We start from the raw sequence: 13,778 nt of genomic DNA on the forward strand, positions 1-13,778 counted from the left end.
AATGTGTAGGAATCACAATTTATTTTGATATTCCTACATAGATAAGGAATTGTGATTCCTAATTTGCGATTCCTTAAAAATCGCATATTTATGAATCACAATTTCCTACTTTGATGCATGTGGCCCAAAATCTCTCCTCCTCTACCCTCTCACTCTCTTCCTGCTCTTCCTGATCTGTCTCCATCCTATCGCTCTCCCTTTAGCTTCAGCCTTTCTTTCTTCCTGATATCCCTTTCCCACCTCTGTCTCTGCCTGTCTCTCTCTCCCTCCCTCTCTGCTAATGTAACGTTGCCTACTGTAATAAAGCAACAGAGGCATCTGGAAGGACTGTAGAACTTATAAGAACATGTTCCAACCACCTGGGCAAATGCTGATGAGATAAATGGCCAATCCAGCCCTACTTTCTCCAGACAATGGATAACACCATCTAGGGTGGCTCTCTGCACACCCACAGAGATGCCACCATCAGCCTGGAGACTAAGAAATGTAAAACACACGGCACCTGGCCTTTTCCATCTATTCACCCGAGATGAGAAACAACATCCCTTTATCAATAAGGATCGCCCCAAGGGGGCGCCATTTAGGGACAAGATGAAAACTCACTCTTTAAAGAACAATACATCACAATGCATTAACCGCCCACAACATATCATTTTATGCTTGCTGTTAACCCTATATAACCATCAAAATATCCAAAAAGAATGCACAGTCCCCTATGACACCAGCACAGTGTGAAAAACAGGATCATGATACGGGCTCCTGGTTTTCTGGATATCTCTCTCATTTTTTCTTAATATAGTATTTTATTATTTTGGGCCTTTTAACCCAGATTATTCATCCTACCTCTCTAGCTGGTTGTACTCCAACACTTAAACTATTCTCACTACTCACTCCTTCCTCTTTTTTCAGATTTATAAAGGATTTGTTGTGGTTCTGTCATGGACATTTACACATCTCTGTTTATGTCCAACAAATGCACCAAAGCACAGCTCCTCGCAAGTCCGCAAAAGCCTGCATAGCCCACGTAGCCCTGCTGGGACCAACCGTCTCCAGTGATCCCTCCACCTCCTCTCACTGTAAGACGCGAGGCAGAGGGCGGAGGTGGGCGCAGGGGCAACCGAGAGAATACAGAGAAGAATTCAGAGGAGACGGTTGGGGAGGCACGGTAGGAGAGCGGCACAAGAGCGTGAGAGCACGGCCACAATCAGTGGTGGCCGCAGAGTGTTGTGCCCAGGCACGTCCGCAGAGGTGGCCCAACTAGGTTTGGTGCATCTTGCAGCGCCCAGTGTGCCCTGCTCCCACGCTCTTCACTTTTACCCCCACTCTGTCCCTTCCCACCCCGCAGTGGTCAGGTACTCTCGCTACTCATCATTCCAGGTAGACCTCAAGTGCATAGCAAACTGCTCTCTTGCTTCTCCCTTCTCCCACCACTTGCCCAGTGTGTGCCGAGGAGGAGGAGGTGCCTGCAGGCCTTTTTAAATACTGTGAATACTGTGTACTTTGCGTGCCCAGGCCCTTGGCTGTTTAGCTTGTTTAGCTTGCCTCCTTTCCTTACTCGCCCTGCTCAGCCTTAGGCCAGAGGCCAGTATTGTTGTCCTTGCCACCGCTGCACAGTGCTGGGGTAGCGCAGTGTGCTTGGTGCAAGTGCAAGTGCAAGGACGGCTGCTGTTGTTCCACGGCTGACAGCAGGACCTGTCCAACATGTCCAGCGTGTGGCTGCACTGGCTGTACCCACAGTCCCTTATTTAATCTTCATCTTCACCTCATTTGCTCTCTCATCTGCATCTGCCTCTCATTTGCCTCTCACAATTTAATTAGAATTTTTACTTCAACCCATCATCTCGTCAGCGACCAGCGACCAGAGGGACCAGTAGCATGTACAACGCATTATACCTGTGCTCCGCTTCTCACCACTCTCTCATCACCCATCTCGTCACTTAGCACTTGCTGAGAAAAACTGCGAGATAAGAATAGATGTTGAGGGCCCAGCAAAAATAGTGTTCAAGCCAGGAGCCAAACGTGATTTAACCGTGTCCCCTTGCTGGGGCTCTGTCTAAACATTGGTAACACTAAGACCAAGACTCCAAGACAGCAAAGGGGGCACAATGAGATCTGGTAGAGTTAGACAGCCACCTTTAGAGTTAAAATCAAAGTCAAAAAAGAGGAAAACGGACTTTTGAGAAGCCTTAGGACCAGAGATGATCAATGAGAAAAATCACATACATGATCATGATCACAACAGGACAAGTACAAGTACAAGTATAACTATAACCACATATACAAATAATCTCACATCACCCAGAAGTTAATCTGCGGAGAGGCGAGGTATGCATAAGGCCTATGGCTCAGCCTCAACTAACACCCCAACTCCAATTGACTGTACACAACCACAACCACTGCCCTATCTACCATTATTACCAGCACCATCAAGAGGTCAAGACTTAGAAGATCCTATAAACATCGAAGGGATACACCAGAGAAAAAAGCTGTGCACCTACCAACCCATGATCTATACAACATTCTCCTTTTCTAAATATCCTGGAATAGCCATCTACGCTAATACAGAGAACATAAAGGGGTTGCAAACACCACTTCTACCAAGCAAATCTGACCACAGCCTTCCAAACAATACCAAACCAACTGAGTCTTCCTCATGTGTAAGTACCAGCCCCCAACATCTTCTTGGGAAAATTACATCAACAGGAGTGGGGGATATATCCAACCCGATTAAAGGTGAGGCGGTCAGCCCAAGACAGTCTGGAACTGGTAGGCTGGGTGACGATTCACCCCCTGGCACCCAGGATATACCATGTATGGAAATAAACAGCTCGCTGGGTCATCTGAAGGCAGGCAGCTCCCCAGAACAGGACACACACTGCCACTCAGTCAGTTGTGCTCTGACAAATCCAAGTCAAACAGACGTGGGCGACTTGGTGGACCTGAGGGACCTTGCGGATCCACCAACTATAACCTTGGAACAGGATCAAAAGGACCAAAAAGTACAAGACAGACTCCCTCAGCCACATACCAGCACTCCCATCCAACCACAAATAATTAAAGCAGATGCCTGGGAGTATCTAGCAGCGCACAATAATTCAATAGTAAACACTCCTCCAGCGCATTGTACACTACTACCTTATGACGACTCCCATTCGACGTACACCAACATGAACTTCATAGGCACACAGGAATGGGAGGAACTAGTCGCCTCCTACAATCTAATACCTGTCCTCCCTCATTCACCTAAAGAAGCTAATAATCTCCCACGGCTGGAGAAGAGTAACAACACTGGAAGTTTAATCTGGGAATCCATTTGGATAACAATCCTAAACACCATGCAAAACTCAGCCGCAGCACTATAATTCCAATCTCACAAAATGGATTTGCAGCGTACAGTTCTTCAAACAATGGCTGACTCCATTTCAGGAATCGACGGGAAGATATCAGAAAACAACGGGCTCATAAAGAGAGGATTGGAAGTTGTGCATGCATTTCAGATACTACCATTAGCATGCTCCTGTGTACCAATTGTAGACAAGTTACCAACGCTACCATCTATGATAGGGGACCTAATATCAGATTTAAAAACGACTGCCTTATTGAACTCCCACCAGCGTAGTATATCGCCCAGAACACCAACAATGGCATTAGAGCACCCAAAAACAGAGTGGACACTAGCCAGCGATCCCCTTCCAGCGTGTAGTGAAGAATAAACAACACCTACAGAGAGTGCAGCAATCAAAACCAGAAATCCTCTTCCAGCAACCTGCGAAGTAGCAGTGACAATAGCTGACTGCGTAGTAATTAGCACCCGGACACCATGGAAAAATAGCAGGAAGAAAAACAGGAAGGGAAAAAACAGGAATATAATTGGCAAAGGTCTACGCATAAAATCTCAGCCACATTTAACCTTAACCGCCCATGGACCAATTTCTGCAAACACTAACCAGGCTCCCATTCCTACCCCGGTTGACGACTTCACGAGAACCAACGCCGCCTCGCCAATGGTCTTTGGTCTACCTCTAAGAGACGCATCACAGAACCTTCCAACAAGTGATAATAAGCAGCAGCTATCAAGAAAGAAAAGGACAAACCCCATCTGAACCAGATTTAACAAATATCACAAAAATTGAACAAACTTCAAGTGTAAGATCCCGCAACGACATCCAGATTAAAAGCATGAAGTTACCACTATAGCCAGCAGGAGGGATTATACATACAACACAGGACCCAGGGAATGCAAATCTGCAAAGTGATCACCAACAAACTCTCCCCACAAGCGTTCATCTGGGGATGACTACAAGCTGTCTCATCCAACCCAGACCCTTTAAAAACAAGGGGACCGCACAAAGCAAATGGAGGAGCAAAATGATGAAAGCATGACCACCACTATTCATTTTTCCCCCGAATACGCATCTCGGGGTAGAGACAACATACTGAATAGAGGGAATATATTATGGCTTTTACACTCCTTCGTAAGCCTTAAAAGTATTAACTCAGCCGATCTCCTCTTGATAGAGTTTCAATTGACCAACAACCCGCAATGTCCAGAAGCAACCAAAGCAATCTGGAACTCCAGCAAGGTAGTTAAGAAAATCATGCTAGAAGATAGCACATCCAAAAAATGGGGAATAAAACTGGAAGTCGAAAAAAAGCTTCCTTATCGGACACCTTTTCTACTCTCCAGAACGATTGCCTCACAAAATAACACTATTTCAATACTAAGGGGGAGCCAGGAGCAGCACCCCCAGAGCGTATGCCTCAGACACAAAGGCATTACCCTGGAACTTAGAACCTAGGGAATCACATTGCGGTTCGCCAGCTACATCGCAACAATGGAGGTAAATTCAGCGTACAATCATCTGGGACCAATCAAACTGACAAAGGGAGAGCAGCTCACGACCGGCACCGGATGAGACCAGGGGAATCAGTACGTGCATCTGGAACATCAATTGTCTAGCCAGCAAAAGTGAAGACCCGGAGCATCTGCAATATTTAAAATCATTTGACTTAATATCGCTCCAAGAGACCTGGGAGGATAGGGCCGTTTAGCTTCAAGGTTACACTTCCCGTCACGTCCCAGCAACAAAAGGCTCCGACTTTGGCCGTCGATCAGGGGGTTTGATGACCCTGGCATCCATAACAACAATAGGAGAAATTGTGCCAATAGAGGCTCAAGTAGCATCCCCAAGTGTTATACAGGCGGGAAAGATAGCACTTGAGTTCAATAACATGTGCCAGGAGGTCATAATAATTAATGCCTATATCCTCCCGAAACAAAAGTTGGAAGCGGCCACTAAATCGATAGAAGCAACAAAAAAGATAATGGATGAGGAGGACACTGACTGCATTATGCTGGCAGGGGGACTTTAACATGCATCTTATCAGCGCCAGAACAGACGAAGCCCGTGATCAAGACCTTAGCGCTGCATGGGTAGTACCAAATCAGGGCTATCCAAAAATAAACAAACCTAAGAAATTTTCAAAATACCTGCTACGGCAACTTGAACATTTGTAACTTTAAAGCTCCCGTGAGCAGTGGGCTGACGAGCCTGGGATCCCGCACCTACGCGCCTGAGTGGTACTATACCTGGCAGATATTGGCAGCCATCGGCAACCCCAGTACACGGCCTATCCCTGCTGACGCGGGGTGATACCCCGAAACACGTGTCCAGGGATGGCGAAGACAGCGAAGATAGCAGAAGATCGAAAGATGATGCATCGCGAACACTTTATTACATTGACCAAAGTCCTTGGGGGAGACGCCGCCGATGTGTGAGTAGTGTGCGACCCCACCCCCATTTGTAACTTTAAAGCTCCCGTGAGCAGTGGGCTGACGAGCCTGGGATCCCGCACCTACGCGCCTGAGTGGTACTATACCTGGCAGATATTGGCAGCCATCGGCAACCCCAGTACACGGCCTATCCCTGCTGACGAGGGGTGATACCCCGAAACACGTGTCCAGGGATGGCGAAGACAGCGAAGATAGCAGAAGATCGAAAGATGATGCATCGCAAACACTTTATTACATTGACCAGAGTCCTTGGGGGCGACGCCGCCGGTGTGTGAGTAGTGTGCGACCCCACCCCCATTTGTAATTTTAAAGCTCCCGTGAGCAGTGGGCTGACGAGCCTGGGATCCCGCACCTACGCGCCTGAGTGGTACTATACCTGGCAGATATTGGCAGCCATCGGCAACCCCAGTTCACGGCCTATCCCTGCTGACGAGGGGTGATACCCCGAAACACGTGTCCAGGGATGGCGAAGACAGCAAAGATAGCAGAAGATCGAAAGATGATGCATCGCGAACACTTTATTACATTGACCAGAGTCCTTGGGGGCGACGCCGCTGGTGTGTGAGTAGTGTGCGACCCCACCCCCATTTGTAACTTTAAAGCTCCCGTGAGCAGTGGGCTGACGAGCCTGGGATCCCGCACCTACGCGCCTGAGTGGTACTATACCTGGCAGATATTGGCAGCCATCGGCAACCCCAGTTCACGGCCTATCCCTGCTGACGAGGGGTGATACCCCGAAACACGTGTCCAGGGATGGCGAAGACAGCGAAGATAGCAGAAGATCGAAAGATGATGCATCGCAAACACTTTATTACATTGACCAGAGTCCTTGGGGGCGCCGCCGCCGGTGTGTGAGTAGTGTGCGACCCCACCCCCATTTGTAACTTTAAAGCTCCCGTGAGCAGTGGGCTGACGAGCCTGGGATCCCGCACCTACGCGCCTGAGTGGTACTATACCTGGCAGATATTGGCAGCCATCGGCGACCCCAGTTCACGGCCTATCCCTGCTGACGAGGGGTGATACCCCGAAACACGTGTCCAGGGATGGCGAAGACAGCGAAGATAGCAGAAGATCGAAAGATGATGCATCGCAAACACTTTATTACATTGACCAGAGTCCTTGGGGGCGCCGCCGCCGGTGTGTGAGTAGTGTGCGACCCCGCCCCCATTTGTAACTTTAAAGCTCCCGTGAGCAGTGGGCTGACGAGCCTGGGATCCCGCACCTACGCGCCTGAGTGGTACTATACCTGGCAGATATTGGCAGCCATCGGCAACCCCAGTACACGGCCTATCCCTGCTGACGAGGGGTGATACCCCGAAACACGTGTCCAGGGATGGCGAAGACAGCGAAGATAGCAATAGATCGAAAGATAATGCATCGCGAACACTTTATTACATTGACCAGAGTCCTTGGGGGCGACGCCGCCGGTGTGTGAGTAGTGTGCGACCCCACCCCCATTGGCAACTTGAACATGTTAATTTAAGAGCCTTGAATGGGCACTTTCAGGGAGACAATCCACCAGCTGCAACGTTTCATTCAACAAAACAATCTTCCCACCTCAAATTTATATTTACATCTTTAAATATGCTTGGCAAAGTAGCAACCTTCAGTATAGGCACTAAGGAACATAGCGACCACTTGCCTCAAGAAATGACAATAAAAGCCAACACAGCCTTCAAGCTCGAGCCATATGCAGGGCCCAACATCGAAGGGGCCTCAAACCTTAAGTGGTTGCGGTGCGACCTGAGCAACATCAATGCAGTGTCACTCGCGGCTAAAACACTATAAACCCAGGGGGCACTTCTGACAACCAAACCAGTTGACGCATGGCAAAGCTTTATAGCAACTGTTGGTGGCAAACTATTGAAAAAGACAGTGGCAAGGCCGAGCCAACTAGAGGGAGCATTGACAAGATTACCAGCTAGTCCAGTATCAAAAAAACTAAAACAAACTATGAATCAAACATTGAGGCAAATACGCAAAAATCCAACAAATCAGGACTTGCAAATTGCTCTCCGGAAAACGAAGTCACTGCTAAAGAGGAAGAAATGGGAAAAAAACTAAGAATTATGGGCCAAACTGCTCCATGAAGTGACAGAAAAAAACAGCTCCAGGTTCTGGCAAATAGTTAAAAGAATCAATAATAATCCAAAACATTCTTGTATAAACTTCACTATAAAGGAGGAAGTATGGGTAGGATACACACTTTAATAGTATAGCTGCCGTCTTATTCCCCGTTTCTTAGACAAGAATGTCAAAGAAACGGGGAATGAGATGGAGTGCAGCAGCAACACCAATATGGAATAAATAGGCAACAGATACACAACAGCCGCACCACAAGACCCAGATGGAAATGCAGAACCTTCCTGGGAGGGCGAACTGGTGCTAGGCTTAAATTCTCCTCACCCTGCCAAAACTAAACATCACAACCCAACACCCACAGATATCAAGAGGCAAATAGCCAAGGACAGACCAACAGGTGCCCCGGGTCCAAGCGGCATTCCACCAATACTGTATAAAGCCGACGCAGAATATTGGAGTGCAGCACTAACACCGGTCTTTAAAGACATAAAGGATTTTATACTATTACCGGAATCATGGTTAGGATCAATAATGAGCCCAATTTTCAAACACGGTGACATGAAACTCCCAAACAACTACTGACTTAATGCACTCATTGATGTGGAGGCGAAATATTATGCAGGAACGATACTGGAGGAGTTAACATCATGGGCATCAGAAAACTCCATTATTCCAATTAACGAAACAGGGTTCTGCCGGGGCCAAGGGACAACAGCGAATATTATGGCCCTGACCTTATTAATGGATGCAGCGAAAGAGGCCAAATCCTCTCTATTCCTCTGTTTTATCGACTACACTCCTGCCTTCGATCATGTTGACTGCCCCAAGCTCTGGTGGAAACTGAAAAATTGGGGAATACCGAAATCGCTTCTGGACCAGCTAAAATTACTGCATACAAACACCTGGATCATGGTCAAACTAGGAGCTGGAATGCACCTTTCTAAACAAATTTCGACCACAAAAGCAATAAAGCAAGGCTGTGTCCTAGCCCCACTTTTATTCAATCATTTTCTTGTAGACCTGCAGGGAGAACTCGACAAATGTGCCTATCCACGCCTCAAAACTGGGGAAAATACTGCTATCAAATTTGCTGTATGCAGACGATTTGGTTCTGATAAGTCGAACCCCTATCGGACTTCAACATCTTTTAAATGCAACTTACAGCTTCTCATAAAGGAACTCCCTGCAAATAAATTTCAAAAAGACCAAGATTATGGCAGTCAATTATTTAAAAGGGAAAAAACTTAACTGGCATCTAAACGAACGAGAGTTGGACTTGGTTACCAACTATAAGTACTTGGGAATACCTATGGACCAAAAACACGTTCAAACCCCAACTGGAGTCCCTGCGGGGGAAGGGATCTGCGACATATCTGACAATAAAATCAATAAAGGTCAAACGGCCCGACTTAACGCTTGACCCCTTGTTGCAGGTACTACGTGCAAAGCTGCAGCCAACTCTTACGTACAGGAGCGAATCCCTTCAAGGAAAGGATGCCGTAATACTGGACAGAGTGATAGCCAACTCGTATAGATCAATCTTTAACTTCCCAAATACAAAATACATTTCTCCAGCACAAATACGGCTCGAACAAACGCTGGAAAGAAGGAGCGCGTACATAATCAGTTGGCACGAAATCTACAGCGCTGAGGCTGGATCTTTAAGCTCCAACCTCTGGGAAGAGCTACTCCACCACAGAAAATCCTCAGCCAGGGACTATTTGCTTGACTCACTTCAAGTATTGTGATCAGTTTCAGATCTCTTGGACACCCCACCGACCTTTCAACCCTTTAAAAAAATCATGAAAAAATCAACACGAATCATATCTGCCATTGAGGACAAGGAGGCACTTGCTAAAAGAGCGCATGGCTGGATAACGCTTAGCGATACAGAATATTAATTTATCTTAAAACCGGATTCAAAATAAAGATGAAAGAAAAGTTTTTAAAGCTACGCTTCGGAGTAATCCTGATCACCCCTCACTTGACGCCTTGGGAAAGGAAAAACAGTTCCCAGTTCTGCCGCTTATGTGGAGTCGATAAGGAAGGCATTATTCATGTTGTTTGCATTTGCCCCAACCTAAGGGATGTTAGGCATAGCTTGCTACGTCCATTCTTTAAGCTGAATGGTATTCGAACCTGCAGTCAGGCAGTAAAACTGTGCTTTAATCCAGTTGAGACAAAACTAAACTGCTGACTTACAAAGTTATTTGACTTAGTAACAAAAAGGTACAAGGGCATGCTGTCCGTGGATCAACAAAATATAACCTCAGCGGGCATTGCAAGACGGCAGCTTGAGACATCCGCATTCGATTGTTGCATGGAGCGCGGCTGTCACGAGCGTGGTATTCTTGTCACAGCTCAGGACTGTCTCGTTCCGAATAAACATGTTATGCTTTGAAATGTGGAAGGTTGGGGAAGCATGAGGGTTTACGGTGGAAAGGCATTGTACTGGAAACTTACGAATGAACAAGATGTATTTTCTGCTGAACAAACCTCGTTTAAGAATTTCCTTTCTCTCGCCTTCCTGATTATTCTTGCAAGATACTTTTTTCCAACACTGGCGACGAGTGGGCACAGATTCACTGCCCTTACTTCATCATTATTTTTATTTTGCCTTTTTTATTGAACTTTGCCAGGACTAGACAAAGCATCTACAAAACAACTTTTTTTCCAAACTTCGGTATTGCTGTGGATTTGCACAAGTTTGAGTCCTTATTCTATTTTTGTACTTTGGTATTTTTATTTTGTCATTCTCATCAGAGCTTTTCCTGTGGGCACCGTGAAAGGAGAATTTAAAGCTAAAGAACAAGAGGATTTTTGGCTTTTTTTACTCGCTGTGAGGATTTACCGAAAAGCTCGCATCATTTGTGTTTGCAGGCTATTTTTCCTCACCTGCTCAGTCGAGTGGAATCCTCAGAGCTCCATAACAACCTGCAGTCTTCCTGTATCCTAACAAACGGATACCAACGGAACGTCATCCTTCTCATCCCCACGCAAGACGCACGCTTCATAAGGTCACGCTTATGTGCACCCTCACATCTGACCTAGCGTGCCACCATTTTGTTTCACTGGGACATTATTATTTACAAATCCAGGTGACGTCTATGATTTCTGCACTGTTCTCTTTTCGGTGTTACGCAAACCGCGTATCATCAAAGGTACATTTATCAAATATTCATTTGATTACTTCTTAAAGGAACTCTTTGGTGTTACGCACACCGCATGTCCTCAAATGTACATTTAAACAACATATTTTTACTGCATACCTCAGATGTTCTCTTGCGTGTTTTCAGTATTTCATCTTTACACATTGGTGACATGCACACCATTTAATATTATTTACATCGTCCCAAGTATCCTCATAATTATTTGCTCATAATTTGCTACTTGTTATTTCACTGATTGTTGCTCTTTAAGTGTGTTATACTTCTTACCACACAACTATGTCAGGAATTCTTCCACCTCCCTCTTTCCTTACTTCTGAAGGGGAACCTCCCATGGCATGGGAAGTTTGGGAACCTGTCGAAGTATTGGAGGAGAATTCTGTGAACCTTGAAGAAAACTTTCATTGTTAAAATATTATTTAGGAGGCATTGGGTTAAAGGAATTCAAAACCTTCCTGGTAGAATCAATGTTTATCAGTATGCTTCATCAAAACTCAATTTATGATTTGGCAAAAAGAAAAATGTAGTAATGGAAATATTTATATTTTACTCACGTAAACAACAATCGGACGGGTCTAATGAAGATTTCGTATCAGCACTTAGATCCCTGGCTGTTTCATGTGACTTTGAGCATATATCATATGAACAAGTTCTCAGAGACAAAATTTTAATGAGAACAAATAACAAAAAGGTTCAAGAGAGGTTATGGACTACATCTGACTTGTCTTTAAATTCTGCTATTGACATTTTCAAATCTATAGAACATTCTTAAAAGTTTGTTAAAAAGATTAGAGGCAATGATAAAGGCGACGTATTCAACTTTACTACAGAGACTAAGGAAACAGAGAAACAAAATAAATCACTTTCTCAGAGAAATGATAACACCACAAAATTTGACAACAAATTTAGGGGTACAAGATATGAAAGACGAAATTTCCAATTACTTTGTTTTAGATGTGGGCAAAATGGACATTTGAGCTACATCTAAAGTGTGTCCTTCTTTTGAAAACATTTGTTAGAAGTGCATTGAGAAAGGTCATTTTGGGAAATTTTGTAAGTCAATTCTCAAAAAAGTGAATTATATACAAAATTCAGAGGATTGTGATAAATCATATGATAACTTTGAAAATAAAATTAAGACTGTTATTAATTTTTGTGGAGATGAAGCTTTCAGCAAATTTCCTTCTTGTTTCATCTCTGTAGACAATGTCAAACTAAGATATTTGGTAGATTTGTGTGCATGGTACACCATTATTTCCTCAGAGATTTTTTGTACGACAAATGTCCTAACAGAACCTTTTTTCCTCCTGATGTGTCACCTCGAGATTACACAGGACACAAAATTGATCTAGTAGTTTTTTTTTCAGCTCATTTAACCTTCTCAGGTCGTCACACTTTTAGTAAAATTTATGTTGCAATATCAGGACAGTGACTTTTAGGATGGCCACATCAAGAGCAGTTGGGCATCAGACTTGATCCCAGAGCTGATCCCCCTGTTTATGCTATCGATTCACATAAGACTTCTCATCAAGTAAACACAAACTGCATTGACATATTGAAGAATTTCCCAGTGTATTTAGCGGTAAATTAGGAAAGTATAAAGGTCTTGAGCATACCATTAAGTTACATGATAACGCTGTACCTATCTGCCACAAAGTAAGAACTGTACCTCTTTCCTACAGAAATAAGTTAAAGGACATGCTTAAAGATTTGTGCACAGAAACATCATTGAGCCCATTGAATCATCTCCATGGGTTTCTCCCATTGTTATTTTGATTAAATCTTCAGGCGAACTCAGGTTATGTGTGGATTTACGCAGTTCAAATAGTGCCATTTGGGTTCTTGCTCTCCCCCTGTCAAATTTGCATGAGATGGTGTCAACTCTGGCCAGTGCGCAAGTATTTTCATACATCGATCTGGCCAGTGCATACCACCAAGTTGTTCTTTCTGAATAATCAAAGAACTTAACTGCCTTTATCACCCCAGAAGGTTTTTTTAGGTACTGCCGAATGCCCTTTGGCCTTGCCAGTGCTGCCTCTGTTTTGCACAGATTAATGAAAGACACTTTGGCAGGTTTAACTGGTGTCATTGCGTTCCAAAATGACATTCTGGTGTATGGCAAGAACAATGAGGAACATGGTTACAACTTACGATGTGTGATAGCTGCTTTGTCTGAAAAAGGTCTTACTCTTCGTCTTGATAAATGCAAGGTCAAGGCGACGGAGGTAGAATATCTTCGGCATACTATCAGTGGAATGGACATTAAACCCAAATGTAAACATGTTAAAAGCATTATGAATGCCCCTGTTCCCTCTTCAAAATAACAGTTAGTAGCTTTTCTTGGTTTAATTGAGTTTTAAGCAAAATTCATACCTAATTATTTGTCCAAAGTAGATTCTTTCAGATGTCTTCTCAAGATAAATGCCAAATTCACTTGGTCTGATGATATGTCTAATGCTTTTGAAAATCTGAAGAATTTTATAGTCAATGCTCCATGTTTAAAACCATTCGAATGTGGGAAAAGTTGCATTATCATGGTGAATGCCAGCAATACGGGTTTAGGTGGTGTATTAATACAGAGGGACAATGGATAGTAGCATATGCCTCAAGAGCCTTAAGAGACGCAGAGAAACACTGTTCTGTTATAGAAAGAGAACTTCTTGTGTGTGTTTGTGATGCTGAACATTTCAGAACCGTCTTGTGGGGAACTAAATTTACTATTAAAACTGACCATA

The sequence above is a fragment of the Lissotriton helveticus genome, chromosome 2_1, assembly GCF_964261635.1.
Source record: "Lissotriton helveticus chromosome 2_1, aLisHel1.1, whole genome shotgun sequence".
NCBI lineage: Eukaryota > Metazoa > Chordata > Amphibia > Caudata > Salamandridae > Lissotriton > Lissotriton helveticus.